The sequence below is a fragment of the Euphorbia lathyris genome, chromosome 2 (genome assembly GCF_963576675.1).
Source record: "Euphorbia lathyris chromosome 2, ddEupLath1.1, whole genome shotgun sequence".
Taxonomy (NCBI): domain Eukaryota; kingdom Viridiplantae; phylum Streptophyta; class Magnoliopsida; order Malpighiales; family Euphorbiaceae; genus Euphorbia; species Euphorbia lathyris.
In genome coordinates, this window is record NC_088911.1 from 132,275,311 (window position 1) to 132,302,918 (window position 27,608).

The window sequence follows — 27,608 nt, forward strand, 5'->3', positions numbered from 1 at the left end:
CCACCTTTGAGGAAGCTACCACGTGACATAGCATGGGATCCGGGAGATAGTGCACCTAGCTCTACATATGGTGAGTTGAGCTCTAAAAAGGAGGACGAAGGTTGCTCCATGATGCCTATTGATAGCACTGAGACACCTAGCACATGCCACATACAAAGGAATCAAGTCTCTTACTTGGTAAAATCTAAACTTATTCTTTTGTGCTTTGTTGAAGTATTTGTGTTGGAATGTTGGGTGTGTATGTTGAGGACGAGCATTTCATATGGTGAACCCATGAGTGTTGATCTTGTTGTGAGGAGTGTGAGCTTTATGTTGAGGGACAATGCTCCCAATGATGGGCCCATGAGGGGTGATCTTGTTGTGGGCTTTGGTGATTGTTTATTGAAGGGGAATGTCTTCCCGGGGAGTATAGAGAAAATGGAAGGAAGTGAAGACTTGATAAACTCGGAACTCATTACCTTATGCTTTATTGACATGTATGTGTAGGGGTATATGTTGTGCTTGTTGAGGAATCGTCCACCCTATGAGGAGTCGATGAGAAGTAAGCTTGTGGTGAAGAGAGTGGGTTTTATGAAGTCTTTGATGAATGGGGAAAGCCGCCCGAGATATATTGAGAAGATTGAAGGAATTCAATATTTGGGAAATAATGGCGAAGATAGTAGCGTGGCAAGTCTTGAAGTTCCGGGATTGTTAACCCAAGGTGAGGCTGCAGCTACTATGTGTGTGTTTGGGTTCACTATGATGTGGGTTGACAAGCGTCGCTGGGATATTCCGTTTGATGTAGGCCATGGGCAAGGAGAGATTGAGCATGGTAGCTGGGTTAGTGGCATGAATGAAAGCGAAGACTGGGCATATTCAAATCAAAATCATGTTTGTGTTGTGAAGAGTACTCAAGGGATCGCTCCAATTTGGGTTGATATATGGCGCCGAGGCATGTCACTTAAGGTTGGCTATGAACGAGTGGAGGTTCAGTCTAGCATCCGGGTTGATGGCATGAGGTACATTGAGGTTCGGGCATATTCGACTCAAGGCCATGTTGGGGTTTTGAAGAGTACTTGTTGGGTTGATACATGTCGTCGGGACCTTCCATTTGAGGTATGCCAAGAGCGGAAGAAGATTGAGTTGATTCCTCAAGTTCGTGATGGGGAGATCAAGAGGATCCAATGGTGGTCGGTTCAACGAAGTGAGGGGCGTTGGAAGACCATCCAAGCAATTATTGGGAAGTGGTTTGACAAGCTTCGCCAAGACATACCATTCGATGTTGGTAGAGCATCCCATATTGGTGGGGATTGGGAGATGGGGAGTAAATTACACCAATGGTACCTGAACTATACATCAATTCATATTTTGGTACCTGAATTACATTTTGTTACAAAATTTACCTGAACTGACGATGATCGGACAATTTAATACGTTTTACCGGTCACTGACGGTCAACACGAAGATTGACCATTTTAATTAAAATTTGGGACCTACAAACACTCAAATAACATAAAAAAATTACAATATTACCATCTCCTTCCTTCTTCTTCATCTTTCATTCTCTCTCTCTTCATTTTTTCACTTCTGGATTTTCTTTCTCTCACTAAATTTTATCTCAAAATCCATTCTCTCCAATGAATCGTCTTTTGCAACTGCTGGTTTTTTAGATGTCAGATGTTCTACAATTTACACAATGAAATCTTCATTGTTAGTTCTCTATATTACAAATTCATTTTTTTCATTACAAATTCATTTTCACCACTAATCCTTAAAGGTAGGTGAAGGTGTGAAAGATAGGTAAATCCAAAATAGATAAGTAAGAAAAAGAGAGCAAACTATTCTTCTGTTCATCATCTCCATGTTTCTTCCGATAAAGTCGCCACTAGCCTTCCAACGACACCTATAAATTCTTCTTTACTTGTTATTCAATCTTTCACTGATCTCAAATTCTTAGTTGTTTGATTCTTTGTTTATAATGAGGAGATGGAAGAAGTTCAGAGATGTTTCTTATGTTTCTCCAATGCAGATCATAGATTTGGGATGAAAAAAATTAGAGAGAGAATGAAAGAGGAGATAGATTTTTTCTTTTGTCAAATAGTTATGCACAGCAGTCTTTTTTAGGAGAGAGAAGAGAGGAAAGAGTGGATTACTGAATTACTAGATTATCAATGAATTACTGGTATTTGTGAACCTGATTTTGTAACCAAATGATAAAAAAAATGTTATTTTAACTCGATAATGGTAGCAGATTCAGATTTCCCCTTTTCCAATTTTCTTCATTGCATCTGCGGGTTTTTTTTTGTTGCCAGGAGAAATTGTGGATTGGATTGAAATGGGTTTGTAGAAATTGGGTTTTTGAATCTTGTTTTGAAATAAGATTGAGATGGTAAGGAAGTAGAGGAAGAGAATGAGAGAAGAGTGGTTTCCAGGGCTGTGTAGAGAGAGAAAGAAATTGAAGAGTTGGAATGGAAGAAAAAAATTGGTAAATTTTTAAAAAAAGAGTCAAACTCTTGTGTTTATCGGTGTTGACCGGTTAAACATATTAAATTGTCCAGTTACCCTTAGTTGAGGTATATTTTTGTAACAAAATATAATTTAGGTACCAAAGTGTGAGTTAGGATATAGTTCAGGTACCATAGGTGTAATTTACCCAGGAGATGAGTACCATGGAAGATGAAAGCCGGGGTGAGGCACTAGTTGAGATGTGAGAAGAAGCTCGTGAGGAGAAGGTGAATCCGACAATATGTGGAGTGGACTTCTCGAATTCAACTCGAACAACACCTTCGTTCGATTTGAGGGCTTGGATCCGTTCAAAACGAACACGTCTCATCAATACATGGCAAGCAACTTGGGGTCAAGTTCTTTTTAAGAGAGAGTGTAGGATGCAGGGCATCTCCTTGGAGGATCGACCCCGGACGAGGAAAGTCAGAGGAAGAACCAAGCACGAGCAATAAGCGAGTAAATAGGCCAAAAGAGTGCCACACAGCAGCTCAGGCTAGGGGTGTACAATAAATAATTTTTTGGTATTTGGAACCCAACCCAACCCAATCCACTAAAACAAATAGTTCATGGATTTGTTGTTAAAACCAATCCAACCCATCAAATATTCAAATTAAAAGAGTTGGGTTGGGTTGGGTTGGGTTGAATGTTAATTCAAATAATTCAAAATAACAACTATATATAAAAAAAACTATAACTTTGAGAATATTAATTATTATATCAATTTCGAAAAATTATTATATCAATTTTGCCAAGATTTGGCTCATTAATTCATTGTTTTTTTCATTAAAAAAATTATTATATCAACTAAAACAATAGCTGTAACTTAAAAAAATATTAAAGAATTATTTTTTTAGAGGATTAAAAAACTATTTTAATTCTTAATAAACTTAACTAAAATATCAATTAAAATAATAACTCTAAATTTTTCAAAAAAAAAACCTAGAAATTTGTTCACTTGAATTTCAATTAACATACACGTAAAAACTATTAGTCCAAACAATGTAATGTTCTATCAAATTAAAATATAATAATATTATATTAAGATAACCTTCAATCAAATTAAAACGTTTTCGATATAACATCATCAAATAACAATATAGTAATCATCCAAATCATCAAGAATTTTTGAAATTCCAGAATTTCAGAATATCTGGAATTTCTAAATTTCTGAAATTTCTGAATTTATGAAATTCTAGAATTTTTAAAATTTCTAAATTTCTGAAATTTTAGAATTTTTGAAATTCTAGATTCTGAAGTTTCAGAATTTTCAAAATTCAGGAATTTTCAAAATTTCTTAAATTCTAGAATTTCTGAATTCTGGAATTCCAAAATATTCGAATTCTGGAATTCCAGAATTTTAGAATATCCAGAATTTCTAAATTTTTGAAATTTTAGAATATCCAGAATTTCTAAATTTCTGAATTTCTAGAATTCTAGAATTTCTGAAATTCTAGAATTTTAGAGTTCCAGAATTTCCAAAATTCTAAAATTCCAAAATTTCTAAAATTCTAGAATTCCAGAATGTCCAAAATTTTAGAATTTTTGGAATTCCAAAATTTATGGATTTCTAGAATTTCTGAAATTCGAATGCCAGAATTTCCAAAATTTTATAATTTCTGAAATTCCATAATTTTGAAATTCTAGAAATCTAGAATTTTTTAAATTCTAGAATTTCTGAAATTCCCGAAATTTGAAATTCTATAAAATTTTGAAATTTTAGAATTTGTGAAATTCTAAAATATCTTTGATAAGAGGCTTAGGTTTCTTCTTTGTTATATTTAAAATTTCGAATATGTTTTACGAAATTTGATCATTTATTGGGATAAGGTTCAACCTATCCGAGGATTAGACACAAAAATATCCATAACGTTGATAGATATGAGTAATTTTATCCATAAAGTTAACAGTTATGACGAATTGATATGTTTGATAAATTTCATATATTATTAAAAAATACATATATTTTGTTTTTAATTTTTAACTGTAATTACATATTAGTTGATTCTAATTTTCAATTTTTCATGTTTTTAAGTTTTTTTCGTTTAACCCTTTTTCTTGTTTTTTTTCATTTTTTCGTTTTACCGTTTTTTCTATTTTGTCTTTTTTTTTCTCGACTTTCACATTTTGTTTCAATTTTTTTCTAAATTTGTAGTTTTTCTCATTTTGTGTGTTTTTAAAATAAATAAAGTTTATTATTCAAAAAATAATAAATAAATAAAGTTTCCATTTGCACATACTTTAAATTATAATTTGTTATTTAACACTCTAAATTTAATATATGAATTATAATAATATTTAGTAATAAAATTGTTTTTAAAAGGAAAATAAGAGAATAAAAAGATACATGCAAATATTTGAATAAAAATTCAACCCAACCCAACCCAACCCAATCAATCAATTCCTTACATGGGTTGGATTTCAATCCAACCCATAAATAAAATCATTAGAATGGAAATATATGGATTGGGTTGGGTTGTGTTGGTTATATTTGATGGGTTGGTTAATTTTTGTACACCCCTAGCTCAGGCACGCTCCGCATGGATTTGGGCACGCTCCGCGTGGATTTGGGATGGATCCGGATAAAGTCCAGGAGGTCATCTACGCGGGGTTTGGATTGGGCACGCTCTGTGTGAAGGAAGGGATGATCCGGAGAAAAGTTCAGCAGCCAATCCACGCTCCGCGTGTGTTAAGCCCAAAATATACCTAAAATATCATTAAAATTTATATCATTTTTATTACAAATTCGTGTTATTTATATCTGTTTAGATTACTTTTACTCTCGAATATCTTTCTTTCTTGCAAGGTACCTAAATATTTGGTAAAATCCAAATAGGAACGAAAAAGGATCTAAAACAGAAGAAAAACCCTTCAAAAGGAGTCAAAGACGACGTAAATCGAAAGCACCAAGTCGAAGACACGAACGAAAGCGAAGAACAAAGGAAACCTGCCGGGCCGCGACAGAGGATCCCAGACCCGCGGCCGCGACACGCGCGGTACAACCAATTCTCCCCTTCGTCCGTCGCTCAAGCTCAGTGCTACGTCATTCACGGCCGCGGATACCTATCCTCGGTAAGTGCAGAAATTATACAAATGCATTTAACACATGCTGAAAATCCAAGAAACGCGTTCGTTCAAGTGGATAAAGACGTCCTTTCACAGCGGACACGACTCTTAACCAACGGACACGTCACTTCAAACTCAACCCTTCATCACCTATAAATAAAGAGTTGATGTTGAGAAGAAAAGTTGTTATGTAGTATGTGTGAAATGTTATAATCAGAGCGTAGAACTTATGTCGAAGTTCTAAGTAAACACATTTCGAGAGTTAGAAATTAGATTCTGTACAAAAACAAGATGAGGTACACATATTGTTTATAGTTAAAATACAACTCAGTAGCGTTTAGACATTGTTCCAGTTTTAGTTTGCATCATGGTAGTGGCCGACCGAATCCCTATTACGAAGTTACAGCGAGAAGATTGAGTAAAGTGTTCGCCCCCGAGCCTGACAACCTCCTAAGGAAACCCAAGGAAGCGGAACCGATCAAGCCCTTCACTTGCACGCCCTCGAAGAACTCGATGCTCCTTATTCTCTGTAAACTTGTATCAATTTATATTTCATCTAATAAAGTCCGTTCTATTCGACAAATCGTAATGCAACACTTATGGTAACCAATCCAATATAAGTGAGGCTGGTGTTTTCATTAATATGCGCTTGAATTCAAAATCATTACAAGGAAACTTTGTTGAACACTTAGGCAAATTATCATCTCGAAAGAGTTTTAATTTGAGTAAGGGCAACTATCCCGAAAGGGTTTTGTCGCGTTCAAAGCCAATTAATTAGAGGTTCCGTCATTTATTTCATCGTCATAATGATACAAAGTTTAAGTTGTTTTCTTTGCTTAATGCAAATGAACATATTCATTCCTTTTTCTAATAGTTCTAAATGTTCCTGTTTTGTAAAATTCATCCTTAAAATCAGAAGATCTTTCTAACAATCGATTTATTCTAAATATATAATCTTATTCCAGCATTTTCAAATACTCAAAGTTTTCAAATTCAATCAAATAAATTTCCTAAATTCAATTAATCCAATTTTCACTTTTTATTTACATTTTATAAATCTAACAAGTTCGAAATTAAAGATTCAAAAATAAGTTTTTCGTTAAAAAAACGTATCTCTGTGGGATCGATATTTTTATTACTACAAGTGAAACCGTGCACTTGCGGAAATCGCTCAACAAGTTTTTGGCGCCGTTGCCGGGGATACGCCAAAATTTTTGACAAAATTTTTATTTTTCGTATTTTATTTTCGAATCTAGGTTTACACATTATTTTTATACAACTTGTATATTTTATTTATTTTCAGTTTATTTAACATATTTGTTTTCAATTTTGTTTTGAAGGTAGTTTGGCTCGTGTAACAATTTCAAGTTCATGCGCAGTTCGCGAAGTTCGGGTACGCCACCAGACCCTTTTGATCCAGAAATTGAAAGAACACTTAAGAAAAACAAGAAAAACAAAAAAAAAAAACAAAACACCCTTAAAAACCAAAGTATTCCAGCCAGAAAATATGGCCGATCCACCGACACTTATGGATTATGCTAGGCCAGGAATGGCCGGTGTAACTAATAGTGTAGTTAGACCCCGTATAAACGCAAATCAATTTGAAATTAAGCCTGCTTTGCTTAATATGTTGCAAAACAACGTAACGTTTTACGGATTGCCTAACGAAAACCCTAATGCACATTTGACAAATTTCTTAGAAATTTGTGATACTTTTAAAATTACTGATGTAACAGCCGAAGCAATCAAACTTCGCCTCTTTCCTTTCACTTTGAAGGACAAGGCAAAAATTTGGTTAACTTATATGCCGGCTGCAACATTTGAAACTTGGGACCAATTAGCCCAAGCGTTTTTACAAAAATATTTTCCCTTAGCAAAAACCGCAAGAGTCATCAAAGAGTTGACATCTTTCACACAAAATGATAATGAAACTCTTTATGAAGCTTGGGAACGTTTTAAAGAACTTCAACGTTTATGCCCACACCACCAACTGCCAGATGCACTCTTAATGCAGACATTCTATAATGGATTAAATCCTACGACTAGAGGTTCATTAGATGCTATGTCTGGAGGGTTATTTATGAAAAAGACATCCGCCCAAGCAAGAGAACTTTTGGAGGAAATGGCAATCAACAGCAGTATGTGGCCCGCAGAGCGTGGACATATACCAATGGCGAAACCATCATCCTCAGGTACATCACCGGTTAAAGGTATAATGAATCTTGATCCTGTAGCAATGTTACAAGCCCAATTTTCTGCCTTATCGCACAAAATTGATAAATTTATGGCACCATGCGATCCTAATGATCCGATCCAGAGAGACATTGATTACGAAGGTATGAATGAGATAGAACAGGTAAATTTTGTCCAAGGACAAAACCAAACTACTAATCCTTATTCTAATACTTATAATCCTGGATGGAGAAATCATCCTAACTTTAATTGGAAAGATAGTAATAATAATAATAATGCAAATGCTAATCAATATCGTGTAAATAATTATCAAAATCAAACAAGAGATACGATTAGCACTCTATCTTCAAAAATCGACAAATTTATAGATGCTATGAATGGAAAGGTAAGTAATCAAGACGATGGTTTTAAACGGATCGAAAGTAAATTCGATCAGCTTATCAAAAACCAATCATCTAGCATCCATAATTTGGAGGTTCAAATTGGACAACTTGCTAAATCAATTCCATCCCGCAAAGAGGGAAGTCTTCCCAGCCAAATGGAAGAAAATCCGAAAGAGCATGTTAAGGCTATCACTCTTCGTTCGGGGAAAAACTACTTAGGTCCGGAAATGCCCGGAAATTCAACTTTACCTGGAAATGATTTACCAAAATCCAAAGAAGATACATTAAAACAAAAAGATACACCAATTGACTCTAATCCGAAACCCTTTGTACCAAAGCCACCTTTTCCACACAGGGTCCGAAATAAGGACCATGATAAACAACTGTTATCATTTTTAGATAAACTTAAGAATTTGCATATAAATTTAACATTAATGGATGCAATTACGCAAATGCCTAACTATGGAAAATTCTTGAAAGATTTAATCTCAAAAAAGATTAGTTGGGAAGGAATTTCATCCATTTCACTTTCTGAAGATTGTAGTTCGATAGTATCAAGCAAATTACCTACTAAACTCAAAGATCCTGGATGCTTTACCATTCCGTGTACATTGGGAAATATGGAATTCCCAAGTTGTCTTTGTGATTTAGGAGCTAGTATAAACTTGATGCCATTGTCTATTTTTGAAAAATTAGGTTTAGAAGAAGACATCAAGCGTACCAATATGGTTTTGCAATTAGCGGATCAATCCACTAAAAGACCATATGGTATAATTGAAGACGTTTTAGTGAAAGTTGACAAATTTATTTTTCCTACTGATTTTGTTATCTTAGATTTTGCTTATGATGCTAATTGTCCGCTAATCTTTGGTAGACCATTCATGAACACGGGACGTGCTCAAGTTGATGTGTCGGAAGGAAAAGTAGTTTTAAGAATAGGTGATGATAAGATCGAGTTCGATATGAATCAAGCAATGAAATATCCTATGGAGGATTTCGCCTGTATGAAACTTGATTTAGTTGAAGAATGTGTTAATGACATTGTTCAAAGAGAAGAAATAATAGAACCTATAATGGGTGAAGAATTAGAAGATAAGGACCCAGAGCCTTTGATTCGAGAAGATGGACCAGTTCCGCCTTCAGTAGTAGTTCCACCTAAATTAGAACTTAAAGAATTACCAAAACATCTGAGATACACTTTCCTAGGCGGAAGTGATACTCTACCTATAATCATCTCTAACAAATTAACAGAAAATCAAGAAGAAAAATTGAAAGAAGTTGTTAGAAATAGAATAGGAAGTATGGGATGGCAGATTTCAGATTTAAAAGGAATTAATCCTAGTATTGTAATGCATAGGATCCACTTAGAAGAAGATAAGCCACCTAAAGCGGATAGACAAAGACGTTTAAATCCGAACATGAAAGAAGTAGTAAAAAATGAGATTACTAAACTTTTAGACAATGGAATCATTTATCCTATTTCAGATAGTGAATGGGTTAGTCCAATCCATTGTGTACCCAAAAAGGGAGGTATAACTGTAGTAAGGAATGATGAAGGTGAATTAATACCTACGCGAACCACCACCGGTTGGAGGGTTTGTATAGATTATAGGAACCTAAATAAGGCAACTAGGAAAGATCATTTTCCTTTACCTTTCATCGATCAAATGATCGAAAGGATAGCCGGTCATGCATTTTATTGTTTTCTCGATGGTTATTCCGGATTCTTTCAAATATATATTTACCCGGATGACCAAGATAAAACAACCTTCACATGTCCTTATGGAACATTTGCATATAGAAGAATGCCTTTTGGTTTATGTAATGCACCAGCAACTTTTCAACGTTGCATGACTGCAATTTTTAATGATTTCATCGAAGATATCATGGAAGTATTCATGGATGATTTTTCAGTTTATGGAGATTCTTTTGATGCATGTTTAAAAAACTTAGATAAAGTTCTTTCTCGATGCGAAGAAACGAATTTGGTATTAAATTGGGAAAAATGTCATTTCATGGTCGACGAAGGAACTGTTTTAGGTCATAAAATATCTGAAAAAGGATTAGAAGTGGATAGAGCAAAAACTTCAGTAATAGAAAAATTACCCCCACCGACAACTGTCAAGGGAGTAAGATCTTTTCTAGGACATGCAGGTTTTTACAAAAGATTTATAAAAAACTTTTCTGTGATTTCCAAACCACTTACTAACTTACTTATGAAGGATTCAACTTTCGACTTTAATGAAGATTGCATTAACGCTTTCGAAACATTGAAAATAGCCTTAGTCAGTGCACCCATAATTGCTAAACCCGATTGGGATTTGCCTTTTGAAATCATGTGTGATGCAAGTGACCTAGCAGTGGGATGTGTTTTAGGTCAAAGAAAGGATAAAAGATTACATGTTATTTATTATGCAAGTCACACATTGTCCGGTGCACAGTTAAATTACACAACAACAGAAAAAGAGATGTTAGCCGTAGTATTTGCATGTGATAAGTTTAGGTCATATTTATTAGGATCTAAAGTTATTATTTATACAGATCATGCAGCTTTACGTTATCTGTTTGCTAAGAAAGATGCAAAACCGCGTCTGATTAGATGGGTTTTGTTGTTACAAGAATTTGATATAGAAATTAGAGACAAAAAGGGAGTAGAAAATCTTGTCGCCGATCATCTATCAAGACTAGAAGATGAAAACGGTCCTATAGGTGAAACTGTCGGTATACGAGATAATTTCCCCGATGAACATCTCTATCAAGTAGAAAGTATCATGTCACCATGGTATGCAGATTTTGCTAATTGTCTTGCAACCGATATTGTTCCGGAAGGATTATCTCCCCAACAGAGGAAGAAATTTTTCTTCGATATTAAACAATATTATTGGGAAGATCCCTTTCTATTTAAATCATGTGGTGACGGGATAATTAGGAGATGTGTTGGAGAAAATGAATATGAATCTATAATAACAGAATGTCATTCCAGCTCATATGGAGGACATAATGGAGTTAATAAAACGGTAGCTAAAATATTGGAATGTGGTTTCTATTGGCCGACAATGTTTAAAGACGTTAGTTCATTTATTACTCATTGCGATAAATGCCAAAGAACGGGTAACTTAGGAAGGAAAGATGAGATGCCCCTCACAAACGTGTTGGAAGTCGAAATCTTCGACATGTGGGGAATTGATTTCATGGGACCTTTTCCACCTTCCAATGGCAAAACTTACATATTAGTAGCCGTTGATTATGTTTCAAAGTGGGTTGAAGCAATTGCAACCCCTACGAATGATTCTAAAGTAGTTATTACTTTTCTTGACGATATATTTTGTAGATTCGGTTGTCCTAGGTACGTTGTTAGTGATGGCGGTACCCATTTCATAAATCGGAATTTCGATATGCTTATGAAAAAATATGGAGTACGCCACCGCGTGTCAACGCCATACCATCCTCAGTCGAATGGTCAGGCGGAGATCTCAAATAGAGAACTCAAATGGATTCTAGAGAAAACTGTTTCGTCATCAAGAAAAGATTGGTCATAAAAACTCAATAATGCGCTATGGGCATACCGTACTGCATTTAAATCACCAATAGGAATGACTCCGTACCGTTTGGTGTATGGAAAAGCATGTCATTTACCAGTCGAATTAGAACATAAAGCCTATTGGGCTATTAGAAAACTTAATTTTGATTTACAACAAGCAGGAAAGAAACGTTTGCTCGATTTAAATGAGTTAGATGAGTTACGTCATCTAGCGTATGAAAATGCGAGGATTTATAAAGAAAAAGTGAAAAAATGGCACGATGCCAAGATTAAAGTCAAACACTTTAATGTTGGAGATAAGGTGCTGTTATTCAATTCACGACTTCGTATATTTCCGAGAAAACTTAAGTCTAGATGGGACGGACCGTATTTAGTCGTCAAAACGTTCGACTATGGTTCTTTGGAACCTGAGGAAACTAATGGTAAGCGTTTCAAAGTTAACGGTAATCGATGTAAAATCTATTACGAAAATATTTCCGAAATAGGAACTAGTTTCGTAACAAGATTTCCTGACATTTAAATCATTTCATTTTTCTTTTATTTTTATTATTTTTATTTTTATTTTTATTTTTGTTTTGTTTTAGATTATATCATTTTAGAATTTTAGATATAGAAATATATATTCGAGTCATGATTAATTTTTAGGAATTTCATAAAAATTAGAAAATTCAGTGATTCTCAGTTGAGAATTTCAGATTCTCAGTTGAGAATTCACATATATGAAATTCTTAATGAGGTAGAAATATTTCTGGACTTATAGAGAATTTCAAATTCTCAGTTGAGAATTTAGGCATGGCTAGAAGTCAGGAAAATTTCTGGACTTGTAGAGGATTTCAGATTCTCAGTTGAGAATTCTGATTGAAAATTGAAGGGAAAAATTTCTGAACTTACCGAGGATGAGGATTCTCGGTAGAGGATCAGGAGTTTAGAGTTTTAAGAACTGATTTTCGCAGGAAAATCAGCGTGTCGCGACCGCGGGTCAGCATCCTCGGTCGCGACACGGGGGAAATTTTGCCCAGATTAAACCTTTTCTCAGCAGTTGTAACTATTCAGAATGAAACACTAAGTTTTTCTCATTTCTAAAAGGTTTGTTTCATTCCTTTTCACTTCGAAACAACACCTCTTTTCGTCCTAGGATCTTATATATAGGTACTAGAGGTCCAGTTTTCTGTCACTTTCTTTTTCATCTCTATCAGAACTATCTCTGATTTTCTTACCATTCATAAAATTCAAACACTAAGTTCAGAACTTTTCTTCCTTACTCTTTCCAAAAATCATGGCTTCCTCAAACACTTCATCTAAGAAAGTTATTGCTTCACGCAATAAACATGTGGATATATCAGAGCGTTATGGATGTAACTTTCCCATCTTCAATCACGATGAGGGAAGGCGCTTCCTGAAACTTCGATACACTTTCTTTGTCGGAATGCTGTACATGGACGACTTTCTTAATGATCAATTAGGAATTAAGGAAGATATGAGTCGTTACATGGAGCGACTAGGATGGACCAGATTTGTCGATATGAAGTTTCCTATAATTGGAGACTGGGTGTTAGAGTTTTTCTGCACTGTGCGTTTTGTTAACAAGCGTCGTGTGCGTCTCAGTTTTCGTCGGGATGGCAAAACTTTCACTTTTGGATATCCTGAATTGCATGCTTGGTTTGGTTTTCCTTTGAAGGATGCTACCAAACGCCATCATGGAAGAGATATGACATCCACTGATATTTGGCAAATGCTCACCGGCATCTGGCCTTTCAACCCAAAACTTGCCTATAATAAGTCTTTCAATTCCAACTCTATGCTATATTTGCATAAGTTTCTGAGTCACAGCTTGTTCGGTCGCACGTTCAGTAGTGTCGTCCAAGAATCTGATCTTTATGACCTTGGCGATATATTTCAAGGCAATGTGGTTGATTCTTCAAAAATTCTGATGGAGGGTCTTGTTGCCGCATCTAGATCCAAGGCTAAGAAGGTTGGGTTTGGGAATATTATATGCGGAATAATTCTAGGGACCAAGGGCACTGTTTCTGTTCCTTGGAGTGATGCTGAATCTTTCCCTATGCTTGACTATGAATTTTTAGAATTTGAAGGTCTAGTCAAGCGAGTTTTTCGATCCGGACCAAATTTTCTTTCTGCACCCGAACGACAAGCCTTCGTGCAGTTGACAATTGATCGATTTAGGGCTAAGAAAATCCCGATTAAAAGGGACGAATTTTTAGCATAGTTTGTGTTTTATATTGTTTGTAAATATATGTACATAAATGTTAATAAATAAAATTTCTTTTTGCACTATATTTTGATTTTGGTTATATGGTTGCATTTTAATTTCATGAATTTAGACCATTGAATCAATTAAATGCAAACTTAATCTATTCATGACTAATTAAATGTTAATAATTGCATTTCAAGTTCCTTAAATAAGATTCATTTAACTTCAATTAATAAATGCACATTAATGCTTCATTTAATTTTAATTCCAAACCTTTCATATTACTAATTTTAACATTCATTAATTAATGCATTTTTTTTTGTTTGTTTCATTTTCCATTAATAAGGATAAACCTTTGGTTTTCCTTATCATTTAATGATTTACATTTATATTTTCAGTACAGATGACATTTTTAAGGAATTCGGGATAGGATTTATCAAGAAAATGCACGAAATGAAGTAAATAAGCTGAATTTGGGTAGCCACGAGGTGATCCGCGACCACAGATGCGCTTCCACGGTAACATCAGAAAAATTCCAAGAAAATTTCAGACACAAGATTCGCTGCCCAGCGCGATTCGCGGCCGCGAATGTTGGATTCTCGGTTACTTCAGATTTTTCTTCTCAAATTTCAGAGGATATGTTGGTTGAAAAACGCGATCCGCGACCGCGGATATACATCCACGACCGCGACACGCGTAATTCAGGCACTCCAGGTCCGGTTTTCGACCTATTTTTCCATTCTTCCTATACCTTTTTCTTTTCTATTTAACCTATACCTATTCTTCTTCCTATTCATCCTCTATTTACACCTTTTTCTATTCAACCTCTAACTATATTAATTCCTCTTCCTATTTCAACTCTTCCTATTCCAATTCCTATTCCTACTCTAACTATTTACCTTGTTATTCAAACCCTATATATGCCTATTACTTACACAACCTTACATCACCTCCAATTTTAACCAATCCCCTACTCTTCCCTCTTCCCAATACCTTACTTTTACTCTTCCCAAATTTCATCATTAACCTTTTCAATCACCTACACCTTTCAACCTCAAGAATCCACAACACTTCTACTTCATCTTCAACCTCAAGCTTTTCTCTCTTTTCATCTTTTTCATCTTTTTTTTCTAAACCCTAACATTCATAACACATAAACACCACAACCATGCCTAGAGCAAAGCGTGTTGGACACAAGCCAGCTGTCACTGAGGCTAATCGCCTTAGGATTAGTTGCGGAGCTTATTTTGACATTCATTCCGAGGAAGAAGTTAGCCGTTTCAAGCACTTTTCCAACCCCAATCGTAAGTTCGTGGATATGCAGTTTCTTGACTTCGATTCGGTAAGAAAGTTGAACTTCTCTACACAAATTACTGCTTTTCTTGAGACTTTGGGTTGGGAAACTTTTGCTTCTATGCGTTTTCCACAAATTCAAGAGTATGTGGTTGAGTTTTTGGTTACTTTAACAATGAACAAGAAGAGGACTGAAATTTCTTTTCGAAATAAGGGTATTACCTATACCGTTGATTATGAGGCTATGGGTAACATGTTTGGTTTCCCTACTAGTGACTTTTATGATAAGCCTCGGGATTTTGATAATAACTCTTTTTGGCAAACTCTGTCTGACCAAACTTCTTTTGATTCTAAGAACACTTCGAGCAAGTTAATTAAGGATAATTGCGTGTTCTTCTTTCACAAGTATTTGAGCTTTTCACTTTTTGGTCGTGTTGAGAGTTCCAAGATTCAAGTCCGGGATTTGTTTGTCTGGGATTTTTTGTTCAAAGGTTTGCGGGTGGATAGCATTGGAATGCTTTTTGATAATTTGTATCGTGCTTCGAGGGCTCACACCACTCAAGTCCCTCTCGGTAATTTAATCACCGCTATTGTTTTAGGAGCACGGGATGAATTGACTGATTTTGATATGTCCGCCTACCATGGCTATGTTCCAGTTTTGGACATTACGGCTCTTGAGCGGGCTCATTTGTTGGTTTCTGCGGCTCCTCCTGTTTTTATTTCGTATGCTACCCGTATTGCACATCTTCGTGGCACTATGGGTGGAGGTGCTTCTAGTTCTCATAATGTAGGTACCGATGAAGAAGGAGCGGAGGAAGGTGGAGAAGCTGCCCCACAAGCCCAAGCAACCTAAGACACTGATCCGATGGATTTAAGGCGGATTTTGAACCAAATCAACGCAAATAATCGTCAAATGAATTTGAGAATTGATGATTTGGTGGAGAACAATATGGTGATGAATGACAACCTCAATACTTTGAGGCTTGAGCATCGTTCGACTCGGCATCGGATGCTTTCATTTTTCCGACGCCGGAATGTGGAAACTTCACCAACACCTCCGGATTCCCCGCCACATGCCTAGGTTTTATCTTTTCTTTTTCTTATCTTATTTCTATTTCAGTTTCGTATATTTTTATATTTATTGTGTTTCGTACAATTTCCATTTTATTTTAATTTTATGGTGAATGTTTGCTTTGCTATATCTTTCGTTTATTTCCGTTTGTTTTATCTTTAATGTTTTATCTCCATTTTTGCACCAATGAGGACATGGTCCAATTTAAGTGTGGGAGGAGATATATACATATATCATTTTATGCAAACGAATGAATGAATGAATGTACACATCTTTTACAAATGCAACATATATTGCAACACTTTTAAGTATATTGCAACAAATGACAAAAACTTAACATTTTTTATAATATATCATTTTTTACATTTATCAAATTAATCATAAGTTATACATCTTTTATGATTATTTTTAGGTTATCATTATCGATAGAAATAAATATTTCTATACGGGTAATATTTTTCAAATTTTTCACGAATCTTCGACACGATTTTAAGTAAAATTGTCTCGAGTGAATGTATTTAAGTAAAAATTCTTTCATTATAATCTCTATTTCATATCATGAATTTCATGATACAATAAATCTTATTTTAAATTTTTAATTAGGTTTATAGGCATTAAATTGAACTAACAAATTTTTTAGCTCGGTTTTGATTTTGTCTTACATTAACACCAATTGAAGTTTTTAAGGAAACTATAGCCATAATACATGTTGAATTTTAAGTCAATATAGGATGAATGTGCTAATTTTCTTTTTCCCAAGTTATAATCAATAAATCGTATCCTTAACTTTTGGCCACGATTGAGACCAACCTTATCACAGTCGAGGTATGAAAGGGAAGAAATAAATAAGAAAAGCGTACTTTTGGCCACGAATGAGACCACCCTTATCACAATCGAGGTATGAAAGGAACGTTTAAATAATAAAAAAATTAAGCGTGTTTAAGGTTTAAAGTAACGATTGCGTCCACCCATGGCATGGTCGGTATCTCTTAAGCGAACACAAAACAAATGCATATAAAGTTACGATCGAGACCACCCTTATCACGGGCGTAACTAAGCAAATAAATTAAACTTAATACTCATATATAATAATTTAAGTTTGGGAAAGGAAATTTGGTGCTTTGAAATGCCTTGAGATGAAAAACTCAATAACATGCGTGCTTACATCGTCCCGAATACTTCAATTTAAAAATTGAAATACAAGACGAATGATATATCGTATTTATACTAAGTTAGTTTGATATTTTGCGTATAAATTTGCCATGCGAAGCTAGTCTTTTCGGCTTAACTAATTTAAAAAGTAAACACAAAGATATATGTTTTATTTTCATAAAGAGATTAGTTAAGGAATAAATTCAGTGAAATTTTGCTCGGGACTAGCAAAAGATTAAGTGTGGAGATTTGTTAAGCCCAAAATATACCTAAAATATCATTAACATTTATATCATTTTTATTACAAATTCGTGTTATTTATATCTGTTTAGATTACTTTTACTCTCGAATATCTTTCTTTCTTGCAAGGTACCTAAATATTTGGTAAAATCCAAATAGGAACGAAAAAGGATCTAAAACAGAAGAAAAACCCTTCAAAAGGAGTCAAAGACGACGTAAATCGAAAGCACCAAGTCGAAGACACGAACGAAAGCGAAGAACAAAGGAAACCTGCCGGGCCGCGACAGAGGATCCCAGACCCGCGGCCGCGACACGCGCGGTACAACCAATTCTCCCCTTCGTCCGTCGCTCAAGCTCAGTGCTACGTCATTCACGGCCGCGGATACCTATCCTCGGTAAGTGCAGAAATTATACAAATGCATTTAACACATGCTGAAAATCCAAGAAACGCGTTCGTTCAAGTGGATAAAGACGTCCTTTCACAGCGGACACGACTCTTAACCAACGGACACGTCACTTCAAACTCAACCCTTCATCACCTATAAATAAAGAGTTGATGTTGAGAAGAAAAGTTGTTATGTAGTATGTGTGAAATGTTATAATCAGAGCGTAGAACTTATGTCGAAGTTCTAAGTAAACACATTTCGAGAGTTAGAAATTAGATTCTGTACAAAAACAAGATGAGGTACACATATTGTTTATAGTTAAAATACAACTCAGTAGCGTTTAGACATTGTTCCAGTTTTAGTTTGCATCATGGTAGTGGCCGACCGAATCCCTATTACGAAGTTACAGCGAGAAGATTGAGTAAAGTGTTCGCCCCTGAGCCTGACAACCTCCTAAGGAAACCCAAGGAAGCGGAACCGATCAAGCCCTTCACTTGCACGCCCTCGAAGAACTCGATGCTCCTTATTCTCTGTAAACTTGTATCAATTTATATTTCATCTAATAAAGTCTGTTCTATTCGACAAATCGTAATGCAACACTTATGGTAACCAATCCAATATAAGTGAGGCTGGTGTTTTCATTAATATGCGCTTGAATTCAAAATCATTACAAGGAAACTTTGTTGAACACTTAGGCAAATTATCATCTCGAAAGAGTTTTAATTTGAGTAAGGGCAACTATCCCGAAAGGGTTTTGTCGCGTTCAAAGCCAATTAATTAGAGGTTCCGTCATTTATTTCATCGTCATAATGATACAAAGTTTAAGTTGTTTTCTTTGCTTAATGCAAATGAACATATTCATTCCTTTTTCTAATAGTTCTAAATGTTCATGTTTTGTAAAATTCATCCTTAAAATCAGAAGATCTTTCTAACAATCGATTTATTCTAAATATATAATCTTATTCCAGCATTTTCAAATACTCAAAGTTTTCAAATTCAATCAAATAAATTTCCTAAATTCAATTAATCCAATTTTCACTTTTTATTTACATTTTATAAATCTAACAAGTTCGAAATTAAAGATTCAAAAATAAGTTTTTCGTTAAAAAAACGTATCTCTGTGGGATCGATATTTTTTATTACTACAAGCGAAACCGTGCACTTGCGGAAATCGCTCAACAGCGTGGATCCCTTTTAGTGAACTTGTTCCTCACTCCAGCTTCCTCCTTATTTACAATACTACCACTCCCTACTTATAACCATACCACCCCTTTACTTTTACCCTAAATTATAGAGGTGGCAAAATGACACACGACCCGATTACACGACACAAATTTTTAGTGTTAGTGTTGAGCTTAATAGGTAATGGGTCATTTTTGGGTTGACACGAAACTGACACGCAAATTTTTGGGTTGGGTTAGTGTTGATATGTGAACCCGAAAACGACACGAAATGACACGGATATTGGAAATTATTGTTATATTCTCTCGTATTTTTTATGTCACTTTATTAATAAAGATAATAAAATTATAATTATTAATTGCAAATATTGATTTGAATTTCCTAAATTGTTATAAACACATTACATGACCCTCTAACATGATATTATCGAACTTTTCGATAATTAGTGTTACCATACTAATCTAAAAATGATATAAAATGTTTAAAAACAGTACCATATCTTCTTATATTTTTAAGAGTTGTTATTAATATATATGCATAACAAAATTACATGTAACCCGAAAACACAACACGAAATCGACACTAACCCGAACAGGTTAACACGACTTTGATACGAAAGTTTTTGGGTTGGGTTTGGGTTTAGTCTTTTTGACACGAACCCGAAATGACACGACACGAACACGACTCGAACACGATAATTGCCAGGTCTACTAAATTACCCCTATCCTTATCCATTTAATTAGCTAAGTGATTTATCCTTTATTGTAATTTGCTAGTTAGATTTTGAGATGATATAAATTCATCTCTTTCCTTTGTAATCCCTAACTTTTATCAAATACAATTATATCTTCTTCTTTGAAGCTTGTTAAGGTTAAGCCTTCAACAATGGGGATTTTATTATTCCTATGGATTTAGTCCATGAAACCGGGATTAACTCCTTCAAATTTAGCTTGAGAAGAAACCTCTTTGTTAGTTTACGATTAAAACTAACTCGTCCCGAATTAATCTGTATCAGTATGTGTAACCTAAATTGATACTCCCCAAAAACTTACGTCTATTTTGACCTTAATTAATCTGTATATTATACTTTTATAATATATTTTTGGGAAAAGTACAAAAATAAACCATTTGGTTACGCCTATTTTCGAACAACACCCATGTAGTTTAAAAGTTTGCAAAGTGGTGTCATGTACTTCATTCCATTAGCAAACACATACCAAATTGACTAACGGTGCTAAAAGTCAAAGGGAAAATAGTTAATTTGATCTTTATATTTATTTATTTTTATAAATTGACCCCCTTATTATCTTTTTTTTTTGGTAGAAACAGGAAAGGAAAACACAACAACAAAACACCTAACCTGGGATCAGCCTAGGAAAGCTAACCCCAATCCTATCCTCTAACAGAAGAGAAGAAAGAAAGGTAGGAGGAACGGAAAGGGTAGAAACACCAAGCATCCCCTCATGCCCAGCTGCCGCCAAGCGATCCACAACCCTGTTTTGCTCTCGGAAGATGTGGCTGAAACTTAAGGACTCAAAGGACGAGGAAATCTGTTTGATCGCTTTAATAAGATTACGGCTACTGAAACAATATCATGATTCTCAGAAATCATGTTGATGGCTTCCAAGTTATCGGACTCCACAGCTAACCTCCTTACACCCAGATTTTTGGCAAGCTTGATGCCAAAGAGAATACCCCAAAGCTCAGCAGAAAAGGAGGAGCCCATCCCCAGATTCTGGGTAAACCCAGACAGCCAGGCGCCCCCCGAATCTCTGAGAACCCCACCGGCAGCAATCTTTTCATTATTGAGGCAGGAACCATCCGTATTCAATTTAACCACCCTATCATTAGGCCTGCTCCAACTGATAAGGTGGACATCTCTACTCTGGGTGGATCTAGCAAGGGAATCCCCTTTATAGCTCTCAGTAATAACCGAGAGTTTTTTCGAGAAGAACTCAGGTAAGTTAGGAATAAACATCTTTTTAACACCAAAAAGCTCCTCGTTCCTCCACTTCCAAATTTGGTGACAGATGATCGCAAAGAAAATGTCACCATGCTCCAAGTTAGTCAAAAGTTTCCCACAAACCCCATCAGAGAACCAGTCATGCGCAGCATGGGAAAGGAAGGAAGGAAGAATATGGGGAGGGAGAATCACCTTCCAAACCTCTTTACTCTTAGAGCAGTCCCTAAGAGCATGGCAAACAGTTTCCTCATGGCCTCTGCATCTACTGCAAGCTCCCGAGTCCACCAAATGCCATCTGTGCCTATCCGAATTCGTAAGCAACCTGTCCTTAACTCCCAACCACAGGAAGCTCCTAATACGGTAAGGGACTTTAAGGGCCCAAATGGCCTTCCAAGAAAAAGAGAGAGAGTCGGACCTGTTGAGGGTGAAAGCTTCAAAGGCCGATTTGCACGAATAAACTCCATTTCTGGACAGAGCCCAGCAATGCCTATCCTTGCCATCCTCATGATTGCTAATCTTCACTCCCCTAATTCTAAGGAGAGTATCCAGACTAAGGAAGGTTTCAAATTTCGACCAAATCCAGTCTCCTTCAGAGTCAACCACATCAGCAATCCTCCAATTGCGGAAAGACATAGGCGGGGGGAGGCTACAAACATCTAAAAGCGGTTTATCTCCAACCCAGATATCATTCCAGAAACTGATGGACTTGCCATTACCCACCTCAAGGCCAACCCCTGAGCAGAACTCGGCAAACACAGCACTAAGCCCTTTCCAGAGGAAGGAACAGTTGGCAACTCTCTCCTTAGGGCCTCTAAAATTTTTATCTCTTCGGTACTTACCACAGAGCAGACGAACCCAAAGAGAGGAGGGGCATTGCCACATTCTCCAGAGAAGCTTCATAAGCAATACTTTGTTGTTATCTTTAGATTGTCTGATACCAAGACCCCCAACGCTTTTAGGCTGGCAGACCTCCTTCCAAGGGACAAGATGAATCTTCTTCCCTCCTCCAGACTCTCCTCAAAGGAAACGCCGGTTGATTTTATCTAGCTCATTGAGAATAGGCTCAGGCAGCCTACAAGCATGCATGATATGATTGGGAGTCGCACAGTTGACCGACTGGATTAAGGTGAGGCGGCCTGCCATGGACAGAGAATTAGCTTTCCAACTAGCGCACAATCCATTAGCTCTATCCAAAGTCTCTTTAAAAGAGGCTTTAGAAACTCTGTCGCTATGGATCGGGACCCCAAGATACTTTCCCAAGGAAAGAGTAAGAGGAATACCAGAGACATCACTAAGTCTCTTGTACACACTTATATCCATGTTCTTGGAGCAAAGCATTCGAGACTTATGGACATTGATTTTCTGGCCAGAAGCGGTGCAGAAACAATTAAGAATCTCCATAACCACACCAATCTGCTCCTCATTCCCTTCCACAAATAACATAATATCATCAGCAAAGAACAGATGGGTGATAGGAGGGCAGAACTTGTTGATGGCCACAGGATGTAAAATCCCCTTGCTCACAGCCTCTTGGATCAGGTGAGACAACCTTTCCATAGCAATTACAAAAAGGAAAGGGCTCATAGGATCACCTTGACGGATTCCCCTGGAGGGGGAGAACTCATCAGACATATCTCCATTGATCATAACTTGGAAAACAGGGGAAGAAATACAATCTGCAATCAATCTCCTCCAGTTGTTCGGGATCCCAGCTCTCTTTAAGCTATCAATAAGAAAACTCCAATTTAAACGGTCATAGGCTTTCTCCAGATCCAGTTTGAGCGCTACAAAACCTTTCTTACCCTTCTTCATTTTCATGGAATGAACCATTTCCTGGGCAATGACCACATTGTCCATCATTTGCCTGCCAGGGACAAAACTGCCTTGGTTCTGGCCTATAATCTCAGGAAGAATACGCCGAATCCTATTAGCCACAATCTTAGTAATAGCTTTATATAACACATTGGAAAGACTAATCGGTCTCATCTGTAAAAAGGAGGAAGGCTTTTCCACTTTAGGGATAAGGACCAGGAGGGTTTTATTCACCAGACTGATGTCGTTGGAACCACTGAAAACACCTTTCACAAAACTGTAGATGCCTTCCTTCACAGTATCCCAGTGTTTATGGTAAAAACTTGCAGGAATACCATCAATCTCTAGAGCCTTAGTAGCCCCAATACTGGAGAAAGCAAGGTCAATTTCTTTCAGGTCAATGGGATGGAAAGCTTCTTTGATGGCATCCTCCTCCAACCTAGGGAAAGAAATCCCAGAGAGAGCTTTATCCAGATCAACCTTGTCCTCTTTAAAAAGGACTTTGTAGAAGTCGAGGGCCAGACGACGAATCTCTTCATCCTCATAGACCCAGTCTCCATTGGAGTCTTTAATAGCATCGACCCGGTTCCTCTGTCTCCTAACAATAGTCGAGAGATGGAAAAACCTGGTATTCCGGTCTCCATCCTTAATCCAAGCCTTCCTAGATTTCTAGAACCAAAGGAGCTCTTCCTGTCTGAGCACAGCTTCCAATTCGTTCTGGAGAGATCTAAGTTGACAACTCAGAATATGATCGAAACGGATCTCCAAATAGCGCTGAATGCCATCAATTCTTCTTAAAAGTTTATTTTTCCTTCTGATAATATGGCCAAAGATGTTTTTATTCCATCCCACCACATTCTTCCTAAACCCCTCAGCGGCGAGGAGAACATTAGAATGAGGCTGCCAATTATCTTTAACAAAATTCCTAAACTCCGAATGGGACTCCCAGGCCACAAGGTACCTAAAAGGTCTATTCCCTTTACGCCGACATTTAACCAGATTGACCAGGATAGGACAATGGTCAGAATGATGGAAGGGGAGATTCAGCACGTTCATCTCCGGAAATCTACAAATGGCCGCAGCATTCACGTAGACTTTGTCCAACCGAACAAACACGCTATTTCTTTTCCAAGTAAACTTATGGCCAGCGGCTCCCAGGTCAGACAGCCCGCATAAATCCATATTCTTCTTGTGGTTCAGGCACCTGTTGATATAATGATTACCCCCCCCCCTTTCTGGTAACTCATCAGGGCAATATCATTAAAGTCCCCAGCAACCATCCAAGCATCCACCATGCTTGTACTAAAAGAGAAAAGGATTTCCCAGAGTCTTTTCCGGTTAATCAGAACCGGATCAGCATAGACAAAGGTAACAAAGAAAGGTTTGTTGCCAGTGTAACACACCTTACTATGAATGAATTGCTTATCCATACTGATAATATCAATACTAACGCGACCTGGCTTCCAAAAAAGCCAAATCCCCCCTGCCCGACCAGTAGCCTCCGATCTAACACAATTCCAATGTTTGAACTTTTTCACCACCTCATCTGCTTTAGAACCACTAACCTTGGTTTCAAGAAGAGCAAAACAAGAAGGATTAAACTGCTTAATAAGATCATTAACATGGATGCGGGTCGCCTTGCTAGCCGCACCTCTAACATTCCAAACAAAAAAGTCCATCAGAAAGAAGACTACTGACCACAGGCCCAAAACCTAGCGCAGGTATTTATTCGGGGCTCCTGAGAGCCTTGAGGAGGTGCCAGCAGGCCCTCTTTTGTCCCAAGAATCCGAAGAACCATGGTTCTTTTTATGGTTAGCCTTAGGTTTCTTCAAATTCAACTTATTAACTCCCAGAGACTTCCCAGGTGGGGCATCAACAAGAGATTGCAAATTACTAACCTCATTAGGCTTTACAATCCCTGTTAAGCCAATGATCTGGGATTTCCCCTTAGCAGAAACTTTTGAGTCGAAAAGAGGATTAATAGAGTCACCTAGGATGGAAGCTGGCTCGGCAGACTCAAGGCCTGGCATGCTTAACTCCATGATCTCATTAGATAAATCCGAATCCTGACCCTCCTCGAGAGAGAGGACTCCGAATCTAGAACCTGAACCGGAAGCAGAAGCAATACCAGCACCAGTCTTAGTATCAGGAGGCCTAGCCTTTATCTCAGGAGCAACTTGGGGAGAACTTAACTCTTTCCTGTTATCAGGATTTTGATTCCGAATAGCATTAGCTCGTGGCTTTCTTCTGGCTGGCCTTTTGGCCAGCATCCAGGGACCAAAGTTCTTCCCTTCCCCTTGCCTCTCTTTAGCTTGACCTATGATAGGCACCACCACCTCCTCAACCACTTTTCTTCTTTTAGGGCAGCCATCATAAGTGTGGCCAAACATTCCGCACTCATAGCAGATATTGTGAATACCTTCGTATTCGATTAGAAAGACCTTATTCCGAACTGAGAATTTGGACAGAAGAGGCTTAGCCAGATCAATGTCAATACAAACCCTGGCAAATTTGCCTCTCTCTGCCCCAACGGTAGTTTTGTCAACATGGTGAACTCTCCCAACCAGGCCACCAATCTTATTCAAAAATCTCTCATTATAAAAATCTTATTCAAAAATCTCTCATTATAAACCTTATTATCTAATTATCACAAACAAACCCCAAAATAAAAAATAAAAATTAAATATACCATCTTCTCTAACTCTTTTTAATTTCTTATTCTTTTTTCTTCTTCTTTCTCTCTCCTCTCTCTTAATTTCTCTCTCTAAAATAAAGCTATCCCCATCAACACTTTCAAAATTTATATATATATACATTATTAATCTTCCCTTCAAACACTTACATACATTTAGTCCATAATCAAATAAAACTCTCTCTCAAATTTCTCCCATGGCGGCTAAATCTCTGCTGAATAACAATCCATACTCGCCTAAATCTTCTGTTTAAAGTCAGTAAATTAATAGAAAATATGATCAAAGAAAAATTCTTTGATGCTGGAATAAAATTGGGGTAAATTCTAAAATTTCCAGAAAACAACAGAGTAGAAACAAACCTTGATTATGGTCACACTGCTTGCTCCTTTGGTGGCTACCAAATGTGATAACACAATGAGTAGCAGCAACCCCAAATCAACAAATAGCTCTAATTCTTTTATTGTTGGATTTTCGTCCACCCAAACTCCAAATATATATGGAGACATTCTTTTAGCTTAACAAAGTGATCCTATTATAAATACACCCAAAATTTACAAAAAGAAACCAAATCTCCATCATCTTCTTCTTCATCGCACCATCTTTATTAAAACACCAACTACTGAGCTTATGTTGTGAATTAGAAATCAAAATGTGCGAGGAGAGGTGCGAGCATGGCCGCCACGATGTACTTCTGGCTGTTCTTAGGCTTAACTGTAATTACCGGCCTAATCATCCTCCTAATTTTAGCAATTTTGCAGCCTCACAAGCCGAGATTCATCCTCCAAGACGCTAGGGTCACCGCCTTATCTCTCTTCGATTCACGAGATTTCCTCAACTGTAACATTCAGGTAACTGTATCATCTGAAAATCCAAATGAGAGAATCAGAATCTACTTTGAGAAGCTTGACATTTACGCATCGTATCGGAACCAGCAAATAACACTGCCGACGGAGCTTCCGAGGAGTTACTTAGGTCATAAAGATACTACGATTTGGTCGCCTTTTATCGACGAAAATTCTGGCCCTGTTTCTACTCCTATGGCTGCTGCTTTAGGTGAGGAGCTTAATGCCTGAGCGCTTTTGATTAACATCAAAATTGACGGCCAGATTAAATGGAAGGTCGGGTCTTGGATTTCAGGTAAGTATCGGATTAATGTTAATTGTCCTGGTTATTTGACTAAATGTATGTAAATGCTTGAAGGAAGATTAATAAATGAATATACATAGACATTTTGAAAGTGTTAGCTTTATTTTAGAGAGAGAAATTAAGAGAGAGGAGAGAGAAAGAAGAAAAAAAAAAAAAGAAATTAAAAAGAGTTGGAGAAGATGGTATATTTGATTTTTATTTTTTATTTTGAGGTTTGTTTGTCATAATTAGATAATAAGGGGATCAATTTATAAAAATAAATAAATATAAGGATCAAATTAACTCTTTTTCCTTTGACTTTTAACACCGTTAGTCAATTTCGTATGTGTTTGCTAACAGAATGAAGTACATGGCACCACTTTGCAAACTTTTAAACCACATGGGTGTTGTTCGAAAATAGATGTAACCATAAGTTTATTTTTGTACTTTTCCCTATATTTTTCTTAACATTAATTATTAATATTTAAATTATTTCAAAAGGTGGTGTAATTCTATTTTAATTTTTATTGGATATTTTGTTATGTTAAGATATTGATGTAATAGTGAAATGTGGTTTTTTTTTTCATAAAAACAAGATATATATTTTAAGGTAAATTTCAAATAAAATCCCCGTGGTTTCACTAATTTTCAGATAAAGGAATGTGGTTTACTTTTTGTTAAAACGAGGATTGAGATTTCGCACTTTTAATAATGCTATTAAAAATATTTTTAACGACCTGAAAATGAAAACTTTCAAAAATTAAAGTTGTTCAATGTCATATTTGCTATGGAACTACATTTTCGATTTTAGAAAATC

At 36.4% G+C, this 27,608-nt stretch overlaps 1 non-coding gene across 1 annotated transcript; it reads right to left on the reverse strand.

Annotated features, from left to right (window-relative positions):
• Positions 1 to 7,432: 7,432 nt before the first annotated feature.
• On the reverse strand, positions 7,433 to 7,539 carry LOC136221160 (small nucleolar RNA R71). Its single transcript, XR_010684945.1, has one exon. It is a non-coding gene; the product is annotated as a small nucleolar RNA R71 (small nucleolar RNA).
• Between the last annotated feature and the right edge of the window lie 20,069 nt (positions 7,540 to 27,608).